A 13,988-nucleotide genomic window follows, 5' to 3' on the forward strand; every position below is an offset into this window, starting at 1 on the left:
AGCTGCATGGATATACTGCCATTTAGGTAGACACCCTGTCGCCATGGGGATAAGAGTGATGTCTCCTGGTCATTTTGTTGGATATTTTTCATTCTGTTAGTCTTGCCTCACCTCTGCTCAGTGTACACTCCTGTGTTAGTAGTTCTAAGGCAAGCGCAACATAGGAAACTTGACAAAACTGAATAACTGAATACTGAATAGGCTGATGCAATAAGGTAAACATTCCATCAAATGTAATTAATGGGGCTTGCGAAGCAAGAGTCCCCTCTTTAAATCTTCATCATACTTCATATTATTATTATTTGGAACGCTATTCCTCTTACACTGTTTAAGCTAGAAATGTCATTCAAACTTTAAAACATGCAGAGAGGTCAGGACCAGTGTGCTTGCATACAACTTTTTAATATCTTTTATACTTTTTCAACTTTTTTGGGCCCTCTTCATTCACTTTCATGGGATTTCTACATTCTAAAGGTCTAAATCTGACATCATCAACTCCCAAGATTTGCAACATTCCATTCACTGGGAACAATGCAACTTTTGACAAAAACCAGCTACTTTGACCACTTTCCCAACCAGTTAGACAAAACGTGAGAGCATGTGAAATCTTCCTCTACTTCTCTGCTATTCAAATCTGAAATAGGAACAAAAATTATCTGCTACCAATCAAAACTTACAGCTGTTTGTCTGAGTTTAGAGTGACGAAAAGTAGCTAGCTAATGCCAGCTAACAGCTCTCTGTCTCGTTGTTGAGCAGCCCAAACGGAGCCGTTGCTATGGATACTCACAAAAACTTAGAGGAAGTTACTGTATTTCTCATTTCGGGTTGGGCAATCATGCCCGGGTAGGTTAGGGCCTGAACATCACTGGCATGGGTAGGGCTCGCGCTAAAATGTTATGACTTCCTGCTTTTGTTTTCTTTCAAACTTCTGACCACTCTCCCAACAGGAAACTTAAGAGTGTATGGCATCTTCCTCTACTTCACTGCTATTCAAGCTGAAATGGTGATCGCTGTTAGCCTAAAGAGTTTATTTATTAGATTTAACCACAGCTAGATATCAGTAGGTCTACATACAAACCTATTCTACATATTTCTTCAACTACCACAAAAATACTTTTAAAGAGCTCTCATCACTAGACGCACCATCAGATTTCTCTCCCAAAATAATTATTAATTCCTCCCTTCCACCATAACAGCATGTCTTCAAATTCAGAAATCAAAAAATTGTTGTAGAACCCATCTCTCGTTTCAACAATGTCACGCCCTGACCTACAGAACTCTAGTTAGTTTGGTCAGGGTGTGCATGTTGAGTTCTATGTGGTGGTAGATCTATGTTTAGATCTAGGTTTTGTATGTCTGTGTTTGGTCGGGTGTGATTCCCAATCAGAGGCAGCTGTCGCTCGTTGTCTCTGATTGGGAATCATACTTAGGCAGCCTGTTTTCCTGCCTGTGTTGTGGGATCTTGTTTGTGTTCGGTGAGTTTGGCTTGTTAGAGTGTATAGCCTTCTGACGTCACGGTTTGTTGCCGTTTGTTGTTTTGTATTTTATTCAGTTTAATAAACATGTATTCATTTCACGCTGCGCCTTGGTCTGACCCGTCCTTCAACGTCCGTGACAAACAAGGACTATATTTTATGACAAAACCAGAAACAGGATGTTAGCAAAGCTTGAATTAATTAATAGACTTGTAGCAAGGAAAATGACAGGGCATCTGACTAAAGTTATACTGCATAACGCCAACGAGACAAGGTGAGTCCAATATAATAAAATGCTAGTTTCTATCTGATGTTGAACAGCAGACCTGTGAGTTTCCTACAGTACTCTACTGTTTGATCCTTACATCATCATTCAACTAAAATCTTCAATGGAGAGTGAACTGTGGAGAGAACTACAGAAAAAGGAGGACCGAGCACGACCCCATTCTCATCGACGGGGCTGTAGTGGAGCAGGTTGAGAGGTTCAAGTTCCTTGGTGTCCACATCACCAACAAACTATCATGGTCCAAACACACCAAGACAGTCGTGAAGAGGGCACGACAAAGCCTATTCCCCTCAGGAGACTGAAAACATTTGGCATGGGTCCTCAGATCCTTTAAGTTCTACAGCTGCACCATCGAGAGCATCCTGACTGGTTGCATCACCGCCTGGTATGGCAACTGCTCGGCCTCCGACTGCAAGGCACTACAGAGGGTAGTGCGTACGGCCCAGTACATCACTGGGGACAAGCTTCCTGCAAATCCAGGACCTCTATACCAGGCGGTGTCAGAGGAAGGCCCTAAAAATTGCCAAAGACTCCAGCCACCCGTCATAGACTGTTCTCTCTGCTACCGCACGGCAAGCGGTACCGGAGCGCCAAGTCTAGGTCCAAAAGGCTTCTTAACAGCTTCTACCCCCAAGCCATAAGACTCCTGAACAGCTAATCAAATGGCTACCTGGACTATTTGCATTGTCCCCCCCACCCACTCTTTTTACGCTGCTGCTACTCTCTATTTATTATCTATGCATAGTCACTTTACCTCTACCCACATGTACATATTACCTCAATTACCTCGACTAACCTGTGTCCCCGCACATTGACTCTGTACCGGTACCCCCTGTATATAGCTTTGCTACTGTTATTTTACAGCTGCTCTTTAATTATTTGTTATTTTTCTATTTTTATTTTCTATTTTTACTTATCAATTTTTTACTTAACCAACAATGCAGTTTTAAGAAAAATAAGTGTTAAGGGCTTGTAAGTAAGCATTTCACTGTAAGGTCTACACCTGTTGTATTCGGTGCATGTGACAAATAACATTTGATTTGAACTGTGCTGCCTGCCTCCAGAGGAGGTCCTGCTCATCTCCCCCCGTTTACCTCCTCCCTCTGCTCAAGCCATGTGATTCCATCTAGACTCCATCTGTTGGAGGCTTGAAACACTTAAAACATTAAACTCTGTCTGGAAATTGTAATCCAGACCTACTCTATCATATTTTTGTATTATTTGACTCGTTTTTAGATTATTTTCGTAATGAAAACTGCTGTATACTGTAAATTGAATCAATTATTATTAATATCAAACTTCACAAAAGTAAATCATGCATCTATTTATCTGAAACCCACAGCATTATTGATTGAGTTGCTTTGCTTTCCTAAGAGTGTTGTCCACACGATCCTACCTTTTATTCCCATCTTCTGACAGAAGACCGCTTTGTCCTATGACTTTCTTCTTTCAGTTTTCACACCCAACAACTGTAGTTTAGACATATTAATTCGAATGAGAGTTGTGTAGCCTATTCAGTTCAGTCAGTATGTCTTTACACCACACAAATAATGTTTGAAATCAAAACAAAGTCGTCTCCAATCCTACTTCCGTGTTCCTAGCTAGGTTGACGATGACGGTTCCTAGTCAGAAACGCATAACAGCGCTGCCAGCTGGATGGGGGTTTACTACTGTGCAAGGTAGACTACAGACCATTAGTAGAGGTAAAATATTACTATATGTAGACAGACAGTGATATAGTATTCTATCAAAGTAATTAAATCAATTATTTTACTAAATGTAACTTGTGCCTTCAGAAAGAATTCATACCCCTTGACTTATTCCACATTGTGTTGTGTTACAGTCTGAATTCAAGATTTTTTATTTTATTTTAATCACCCATCTACACACAATACCCCATCATGTGAAAACATGTTTTTAGAAATGTTAGCAAATTTACTGAAAATGAAATATCTCATTAACATAAGTATTCACACCCCTGAGTCAATTCATGTTAGAATCACCTTTGGGGGCGAGTACAGCTGTGAGCCTTTCTGGGTAAGTCTCTAAGAGCTTTGCACACCTGGATTATACAATATTTGCACATTATTTATTTTTTATAATTCTTTAAACTCTGTCAAGTTGGTTGTTGATCATTGCCAGACAGACATGTTCATGTCTTGCCATAGATTTTCAAGCCGATTTAAGGTAAAAACTGTAACTAAGCCACTCAAGAACATTCAATGTCATCTTGGTAAGCAACACCAGTGTATATTTGGCCTTTTGTTTTAGGTTATTGCTGAAAGGTGAATTTGTCTCCCAGTGTCTGTTGGAAAGCAGACTTAACAAGGTTTTCCTCTAGGATTTTGTCTATGCTTAACTCTCTTCCGTTTCTTTTATTTTTAAAAACCCTCCCTAGTCCTTGCCGATGACAAGCATACCCATGCAGCCACCACCATGCTTGAAAATATGAAGAGTGGCATTCAGTGATGTGTTTGGATTTGCCCCAAACATAATGCTTTGTGTTCAGGACATAAAGTTAATTTCTTTGCCACATTTTTTGCAGTTTTACTTTAGTGCCTTATTGCAAACAGCACGCATTTTTTATTTTTTTGTCATTTAGCAGACGCTCTTATCCAGAGCGACTTACATGAGCAATTAGGGTTAAGTGCCTTGCTCAAGGGCACATCGACAGATTTTTTTCACCTAGTCGGCTCGGGGATTAGAACCATCGACCTTTCGGTTACTGGCACAATGCTCTTAACCACTAAGCTACCTGCCGCCCACACATGTTTTGGAATATTTTTATTCTGTACAGGCTACCTTCTTTTCACTCTGTCATTTAGGTTAGTATTTTGTAGTAGCTATAATGTTGTTGATCCATCGTCAGTTTTCTCCTATCACAGCCATTAAACGCTGTAACTGTTTTAAAGTACCCATTGGCCTTATAGTGAAATCCCTGAGCAGTTTCCTTCCTCTCCAGCAACTGAGTTTGGAATGATGCCTGTATCTTTATAGTGACTGGGTTTATTGATACACCATCCAAAGGGTAATTAATAACTTCACCATGCTCAAAGGGATATTTTAATCCATTTAAAATTCAGGCTGTAACAAAACAAAATATGGAAAAGGTCAAGGGGTGTGAATACTTTATGAAGCACTGTAACGGCTTTGCTTTAAATAGTAAGATAACAATTTTTTTTTTTTTTTCCACTACCACAAAAATAATTTTAAAGAGCTAAAGCAAGCCCCACAACTTTACTTCATGTAAATTTACCATCTAGTAATTTTTTTTACTCTTCATAAAAGTAGAGTTTGTACATTTTGGAATTGGAAAACATGTTTGTGTTCAGCCAAAAAAGACTAACACTATCTTGCTTTTAAACGGTATATTATACTGCAACATGGACAAAGGTTAAATGGACATTACAGCCTTCATGAAGTGGCCACTAAAAGCACTCAAAGCAGATTTGCCTTCAGAATGTGCGCTGGCTCTTACTACGAGTCAAATAAATGCTCAGAAAAAAGAACATAATATCCATAATTTGATCTAGACGCCAAAAGGACCTTGTGGGTATTTTATCTAACGTTATCAGAGAAGAGGATTCCAAAGTATTTCTTTTTTTATCAGGCTAGTTTCAGAGGCACATGTTATATATATATATATATTTACTGAATGTTTTTTTTTTTTTTTTTGCTGTTTCACTTTCCTCTGTCTATTGTACAGCCTGAAGATGTACAGATGCTCTGATTTATCTATTACACAATATCCTCAAAGTCTGCTCACAAATACATCCATTCGTTCTACTGACAGACAGTCGTAATACAGGAAGACAGGTTATCTTATATATGCTAACATAGCAGCTTTATCTTTATGTACACTATAGACCTACAGTAGAGCACACGTCCAATCTGTTTAAATCTTCCATAGACCGTACCATAGACTACCTTGCTGTCATTGTATCTATATCACTTTCAGCCCTAATGATCATAGGGTGTGATAATATGCGCAGGGGGCATGTCTCACCATTTGGCAACGTGGGGGAATTTATCTTTGTTCACTGCTGCGTCCGTAACAGACCACATAAGCCTTATCAAATATGACAGAGCATAAAGTCAGCCTGGAGCAAACGGATGGTGTTCAGAGCACGACTGTGGCCCATGACAAATTGTGTTTTGACAATCGTTTTATCAAATTAAGCGTGTGTGTGGAGGCTAGAGCATGCTGAGCTGACATGCCCCTGTGCTGTGAGACTTATGGTACGGGGCCGGGGACTGACTCACAATTGACTCATGGCCCTGATGGCAACACAAACACACACACTGTACATACATCAGGCGTGGGCCAAGGTTTCACTAGGCAAACATGGGGAGAGCAGAGAGAATCCTATGCAAACAGGTGAGAGCTGAGTAAAGCCAACCAAGCTTGTGTGGTTCCCATTCAGTGAGCCTTTGATACCTAGGTCCATCCCTGTCAGTGTAGGTCCCATGGTGGTACTGTAGTGCAGTACAGTAGCAGGATAAGGCTGTCAGTGTAGTTCCCATGGTTGTACTGCAGTGCAGTACAGGTACTGCAGTGCAGTACAGTAGCAGGATAAGGCTGTCAATGTAGGTCCCATCGTAGTAGAGACCTGCATGGGGTCCGTTTTTTGGAGCCGCACCCACGCCGGCCATATCAATTCCGAGACCCACCCGACACCTAACATCAGGACCGATTTTTCTCCGCATCCCGACCCAACCCACATAGAATTGGTCAGAGAGCCGACCCGTTACCCGCCAATAACATCAATGTCTTTAGTTAATTGTTTTTATGACTCCAGACAGTAGGCTACTCCCCTTCTCTACGTGCAATTCATTTGTCTGCATGTCAACTTTCTTTTCAAGGAGTAAATATATACACTGAGTGTACAAAACATTAGGAACACCTTCATAATATTGAGTTGCACCCACTTTTGCCTTCAGAACAGCCTCAATTCGTCGAGGCATGGACTCTACAAGGTGTCGAAAGCGTTCCACAGGCATGCTGGCCCATGTTGACGCCAATGCTTCCCACAGTTGTGTCAAGTTGACTGGATGTCCTTCGGGTGGTGGACCATTCTTGATACAAACGGGAAACTGTTGAGCGTGAAAAGCTCTGCAGCGTTGCAGTTCTTGACACAATCAAACCAGTACACCTGGCACCTACTACCATTCCCTGTTCAAAGGCATTTAAATATTTTGTCTTGCCAATTCACCCTCTGAATGGCACACATACACAATCTATGTCTAAATTGTCTCAAAAATCCTTCTTTAACCTGTTTCCTCCCCTTCATCTACACTGATTGAAGAGGATTTAACAAGTGACATCAATAAGGAATCATTTTACATTACAGTCATTTAGCAGACACTCTTATCCAGAGCGACTTACAGTTAATGAGTGCATACATTATTTTTTTTATTTTTCATACTGGCCCCCCATGGGAATCAAACCCACGGGGGGCCTACCAACTGAGCTACAATGCTCTACCAACTGAGCTACAACAGGCCATTCCCTCCCCTACGCCAATTGTGCGCCGCCCCATGGGTCTCCCGGTCGGCTACGACAGAGCCTGGATTCGAACCAGGATCTCTAGTGGCACAGCTAGCACTGCGATGCAGTGCCTTAGACCACTGCGCCACTCGGGAGACTTATAGCTTTCACCTGGATTCATCTGGTCAGTCTGTCATGGAAAGAGTTTTGTACAGTCAGTGTCTTTTACCCAAAATAAGTAGTGTAAATGGACGATTATTAACAATAGTTTTCTTACCTTAAACTATCTATTTATCAAACTGTCTCTATCTCAGCCTAACACATGCTCTCCCCTTCAAAATGTGCTCCCTTTTGCTACAGCATTATCTGGTGCGCATAATTCTGCACGTTCTCCGGATTGTAAATATGTAAAAAGTTACAAAAATCCAACCTGATTTGCCACTCTGCTAAAAGTAACTACCAAAAGTCATTATTTTTGAGTGTGGATATTTTTTTTGCGAAAGAAAGTGAATCATCAATGCTATAAAAACCCACACTGAAACCAATTAGGGAGGGAACGTCAAGTCTGTGTGCATGGGGCAGAGGCATGAGCACTGCCTGTTTGTTTATTCCGGTTGCTAGGCAACCCAACCGGAAGGTGAAAAACCTTGAGCAAGGCACTTAACCTTAATTTGCTACAGGGGCTCCGTACTACTATGACTGACCCTGTAAAACAACACATTTCACTGCACCTATCCGGTGTACTACATGACCTAAACTATGTGGATAGTCGGCGTTCCAATTCATTCCAAAGTTGTTTGATGGGGTTGAGATCAGGGCTCTGTGCAGGCCAGTCAAGTTCTTCCACACCGATCTCGACAAACCATTTCTGTATGGACCTCGCTTTATGCACGGGTGCACTGTCATGCTGAAACAGGAAAGGGCCTTCCCCAAACTGTTGCCACAAAGTTGGAAGCACAGAATCGTCTGCGCATGGTGATCTTAGGCTTGTGTGCGGCTGCTCGGCCATGGAAACCCATTTCATGAAGCTCCCGACTAACAGTTATTGTGCTGACGTTGTTTCCAGAGGCAGTTTGGAACTCGGTAGTGAGTGTTGCAACCGAGGACAGACAATATTTACGCGCTTCAGCACTCGGCGGTCCCGTTCTGTGAGCTTGTGTGGCCCACCAATTCACGGCTGAGCCGTTGTTGCTCCTAGATGTTTCCACTTTACAATAACAGTGCCCCGGTTACAGTTGACCGGGGCAGCTCTAGCAGGGCAGAAATTTCATGAACTGACTTGTTGGTAAGGTGCCATCCTATGACGGTGCCACGTTGAAAGTCACTGAGCTCTTCAGTAAGGCCATTCTACTGCCAATGTTTGCATATGGAGATTGCATGGCTGTGTGCTCGATTTTATACACCTATCAGCAACGGGTGAGGCTGAAATAGCCGAATCCACCAATTTGAAGGGGTGTCCACATACCTTTGTATATATAGTGTATGGAAGTACGGTAATGTGGTCATGTACTGTATTACAAACACACATTACCTCTAAACCCAGATTAAAAAGGCTAGAAGCATTAAGTCTCTCTCTCTCGCTCTTTCTCTCTCTCTCAGCCATGCATTCTGTGGGTAATCCATGTTTTAATAAGTCAAGGTGAGTTGGTGAGCCAAACTACATTATCCCCCAGAGAAATCACTTATTTAGCACCTCTGATTTTCCCCTATAGATTCAGACTCCCTTGGACCCCTCTCCTCTCCTCTCTTGTCCTCTTCCCTCCTCTCATCTCCTCTCCTCCTCTCTTGGCAGCGTTGGCTCTGGACTCCTTTTTCATTTCAACTTCAATTACCGCTGCCTTCAAGGCAGGAGTCCCTCCGCACTGCGCATTTTCAGGTGTCTCTGAAAGACGATCCTCGCTCTCTAGCAGCGCACACACTGATAATCGCATACACACACCAAAGCCCCCCCCCCCCACACACACACTCTACTTTATTTTTTAACAGAAAAGGAGCAGTGCCATCATGGGGGGCTGACTGAGCCAGGGTGTTGGGTGTAATCCCTCTCATAATGCCCTTCACCACTGGCCTGGACATGATGTCATAAATGAACATGCCGGGAGGTCAGCAGGACTAATGACCAGCACAGCAGTCTAGAAAACATAATGTAGCATACCCTGAAAGACGTTCAGAAGGTCGAATGGTGAAGTGGTCAAACGGTATTAAGGAGGTCGTGCCAGAGTGTCACGTGTGAATTCATCATGTACAAGTCTGTGAAATATGCCCATATGACCAGATGGTCAAGTGATCGTGTGGTTAAGTGTCCAGACGTTCATGCCAGAGTGTCACGCATGAAGGGGGTGAAAGGTCAGCTGTGGGCATGTAAATCGGTCACACTGTCCTCCAGTGTTCCAGTCACAGACACACAGTATGTCTGTAGGGTTGGAGTGGGCCCAGGCGGTGTTGTGAGCCTAGGTTAGCCAAGTCAATGCAGAGCCAGGAAGTGAAAACAATAGACCGCGTCTTGTGAATGTCTGGAGGTCATGTTGAATCTGACTCCTGTGATGATAGCTGAGAGCAAAGGTTGTCTCATGGGAGGCCAGAGTCTTGAGTTTGGCATTCTGCTATAGGCATTCTGCTATGGCGGGTAGAGTAGGACTCGTGGTTCACTTCTGTCTCCAGGGGCCCTTGGGGAAACTCAGACCTTGCTGAGACCATCAGCTCCTCTCTCTGCTCGACACTCAGACCCGCAAAAACTCACACTCGCAAAAAAGCATATACGCATGCACACAACGGCACAGCCCACACTTGTATCACATTATTGAATCAAACCAAATTTTCATTTGTATTTATCAATACTGTTACAACAGGTACTGTTCTGTACACACCAACATACAGTCCTCCAATATAAACCCACACCAAACACAGTGTTCTGTCACCATACAGCACCTCAACACAAGGCTTCTATACTCCCACTCAGAATCTGTTCTGGGAAAACTAACTGTGGCTCACATCAACTCTTGAATCTCTTCCAAGACCATTGAAATGATCTTTAAAAGTTAACAGCCCCTATAAACAGCAGGCTCCCACTGGTCAAACTGTTGAGAAGATATATACTATTCTCTGATTACTGGGAATAATACTGCCAAGTTAAAAAATCGAATTGTTCCGAGACAAAGCAGCAGTTCTTGATATACAGACAAAAATCGGTTCTGAGTGGAAGTCGGGAATAGAGGTATGCCCCACATTTACTCTCTCATACAGGGAGGAACAAATGATAAATGAACTGAACAGGAAGGAAGGACATGATAAATGAGGCTTCGAAAATCAGTCTTGAAACCTGCGTTCATTTCACTGGGCATCACAATACTGGTCTATTGTGTTCTTGCTCCTGACCTGGACTTGAAACAAAATAGTATTTTATGTGCTGTACTATAACTGAGGCAGCGTTTGTCTGTTCATCTACTGAAGTTCACCTCATCAAAGGTCAGTGAAAGGGGTGCTCACTCGTTCAGTATGCAAAGGATACTGGGAGTTTGTGGTTATAAGGACTATGTAAACATAAAAGAGGGAAGTGGACAAAGGACCAGAAAAGCGAAAAGAGGGAAAAAAAGTTAATCTATAAATGGATCTTGAAACGATCCTGTCTTTATTTCCTTATTGATTTCACTTGAATAGGTTCAGCATACTGTATTGCCAAAGATGCAGCACTTTGGCAATACAGTATGAAGCGACCTGATGGATGTGCTTGAACTTTCAAGTACAGACGCTGTACACACTATAGTTCCACGCCAAAATCAGACATTACTACTACCTAAAAACAACAGAACAACTGGACAGAAACACTTGACTGAGCAGTATACATAGCACCACAGATCCAGAAAGCAGCTTCAGGATTTAACCTATTAAAGCTACTCTGTAGCCACAACACTAAACATTTTTTATTGTGCTTCTGACAGCTATCAGACCAATATCATCCAAGCTTTCACAGACTACAAAGCAATCTCTACACAATGTTCTCAGCTTAGCAAAGCCTGATGAAGATCATTTACAGTTGTGAATGCTACACAATTTTTGTGAAATGTTATTATTTGTCTAAAAACATGTATTTCCTCAATCTGTGTACTCAGACTAGGCTGAAGATTTCTAACCTTTCTTTGCGGCTGACCCTAGTTTCACCGCTTGGGACTCTGAAGGACAACTCAACTTTACAATAGCTTTTGTGGGTTACAGTAAAAATGGTTAAAGCTACAGAAGAGACAGGTTTTAACCCATTTGAGCTATGATTCCATAATCTAGCCTTCATATCTTAAGTGGTAGTTAGATTTTCTTCCATTGCATACAGAATCTACAGTACACAGCACTTTGAATCCCCTATAAAAGGGTTATATAAATCTAATCCAATATCAAATCGAATCAATTATCATTTGTTATTGTTTTGTTTCCCCCATAAACCCTAGAACGGATTTGACTGAATTTCACATCCCCACATTCCTGCCCTCTATCTCAGGAGCAGTGGGTTTGTGTGTTTACACCCCCTGGAACTGAAGAGAGGCACTTGACGCTCGCCTAATGAAATCTGTGCACTGTGTCATTTAATCTGACACCAGTGTAATCTTCTCAAATGCTTGTTTCCCACCCTGGCATGTTGTGTTATCCCCATACAGCCATGCTCCATTGATCTGAGGAAATTCAACGTGTTCTTAGTTGTTGTTCCTCTCCACAGTAACTACAAATAGACTGGAAAACAGTATAATGTCACCCAGTACCACTCAATAGTTGTATTGGTCATTTTTGTGTTGGTGTGTGTGTTTGTATGTGTGTGTGCGTGTGTGTGTATGTGTGTGTATGTGTGCGTGTGTGTGTTTGTATGTGTGTGTGTGTGCATGTGTTCATTTTGGCACTTCAATAGAGTGGCAGGCAGCAGATGCTGGCTTTGTGTGCTGACACTACTATAAGGGTACCTTTATCAGGAATGTGGTACTAGAGAAATCCACTCAGTGGCATATTTCCCTCCAAGAAATGGATGGATGGTAGGTTGGATGGCATCACCGACATTCACCACAACAACCCTTACTAAGATCATTCCATGATTTCATTTTTCATTTGTCAGACTTGCTTCGGTCATTTAGCATTTCCTATTGATTCTCAATGCTATTCCTCGGGTGCATCCTTTACATCTGTAGTAGAAACAGCCTCCCTTCCCCTCCCTCTCCCACACCCCATACATGCCAGAATGGATTTTCCTCAGAGGTCGGCATTTAGGGTGTATCCTTCTAATTTCCCTCTATAATTCAGGTCTGATTGATTAGCGACAATCGACAAATTAATTAAAAACGCATAAGGCCCTGTGGGAGAGTGGCTGTTAATTTCAGAGTAGGGTCCAACGACTCCATTAGCTTAGCATCCATTCACCAGTAATCACAGGAGATTGGCTGCAGTTGGCTACTTTACCACCCAGGAAGCTTTGTCCTGCTATACTGTATGGAGTTTACACACCATAGACCATCACTGCGTCTGAAGTGGCACCCACTATATCCCTTATAGAGTGCACTACTTTACCTTATTCCCTATAAGTTGCTTAACTCTTGAGGTTCCTCGGGTGTCGACCGAACTAGATAAATCTGCTTTTAGCTTTAAAGCACCTCATTGCTGGAACCAACTACAAAATACATTACAATCGGATGTTCTGGTGTTTCTGTATGGACTTCGCTTTGTGCACGGGTGCATTGTCATGCTGAAACAGGAAAGGGGCCTTCCCCAAACTGTTGCCACAAAGTTGGAAGCACAGAACCGTCTAGAATGTCATTGTATGCTGTAGCGTTAAGATTTCCCTTCACTGGATCTAAGGGGCCTAGCCCGAACCATGAAAAACAGCCCCAGACCATTATTCCTCCTCCACTAAACACTTGGCACTCTGCATTGGGGCAGGTAGCGTTCTCCTGGCATCTGCCAAAACCCAGATTAATCCGTCGGACTGCTAGATGGTGAAGCGTGATTCATCACTCCAGAGAACGCGTTTCCACAGCTCCAGAGTCCAATGGCGGTGAGCTTTACACCACTCCAGCCGACGCCTGGCATTGCGCATGGTGATCTTAGGCTTGTGTGCGGCTGCTCGGCCATGAAACCCATTTCATGAAGCTCCCGACGAACGGTTCTTGTGCTGCCTCTGGAACTTGGTAGTGAAGGTTGCAACCGAGGACAGACGATTTCTACGCGCTATGCGCTTCAGCACTCGGCGGTCCTGTTCTGTGAGCTTGTGTGGCCTACCAATTTGCGGCTAAGCCGTTGTTGCTCCTAAACGTTTCCACTTCACAATAACAGCACTTACAGTTGACAGGGGCAGCTCTAGCAGGGCAGAAATGTGACGAACTGACTTGTTGGAAAGGTGGCGTTCTATGACGGTGCCACGTTGAAAGTCATGGAGCTCTTCAGTATGGCCATTCTAATGCCAATGTTTGTATATGGAGATTGCATGGCGGTGTGCTCGATTTTATACACCTGTCAGCAATGGGTGTGGCTGAAATAGCCAAATCCACTAATTTGAAGGGGTGTCCACATACTTTTGTATATATAGTGTATATGCAGGGCTCCCTTGTGAAAGAGACCCTGGTCTCAATGGTGACTCCCTGCTTAAAAAAATAAAATACACAATAATACAAAAATACAATCGGAAACACTGATTGCCAAAAACACAGATTGCATATCTATTCCAGATTTAATGCACCTTGTGGAGTGGCATGGGGTGCATCTAAAATGG

General features: G+C 42.7%; 1 protein-coding gene across 1 annotated transcript in view; it reads right to left on the reverse strand.

The window, feature by feature from the left end:
- LOC121558104 (beta-1,3-galactosyltransferase 1) overlaps window positions 1–13,988 on the reverse strand; it is a 135,065-nt gene that overhangs the window by 37,034 nt on the left and 84,043 nt on the right. The gene's annotated exons all lie outside the window — the stretch shown is intronic.

Source organism: Coregonus clupeaformis, chromosome 16, assembly GCF_020615455.1.
Source record: "Coregonus clupeaformis isolate EN_2021a chromosome 16, ASM2061545v1, whole genome shotgun sequence".
NCBI lineage: Eukaryota > Metazoa > Chordata > Actinopteri > Salmoniformes > Salmonidae > Coregonus > Coregonus clupeaformis.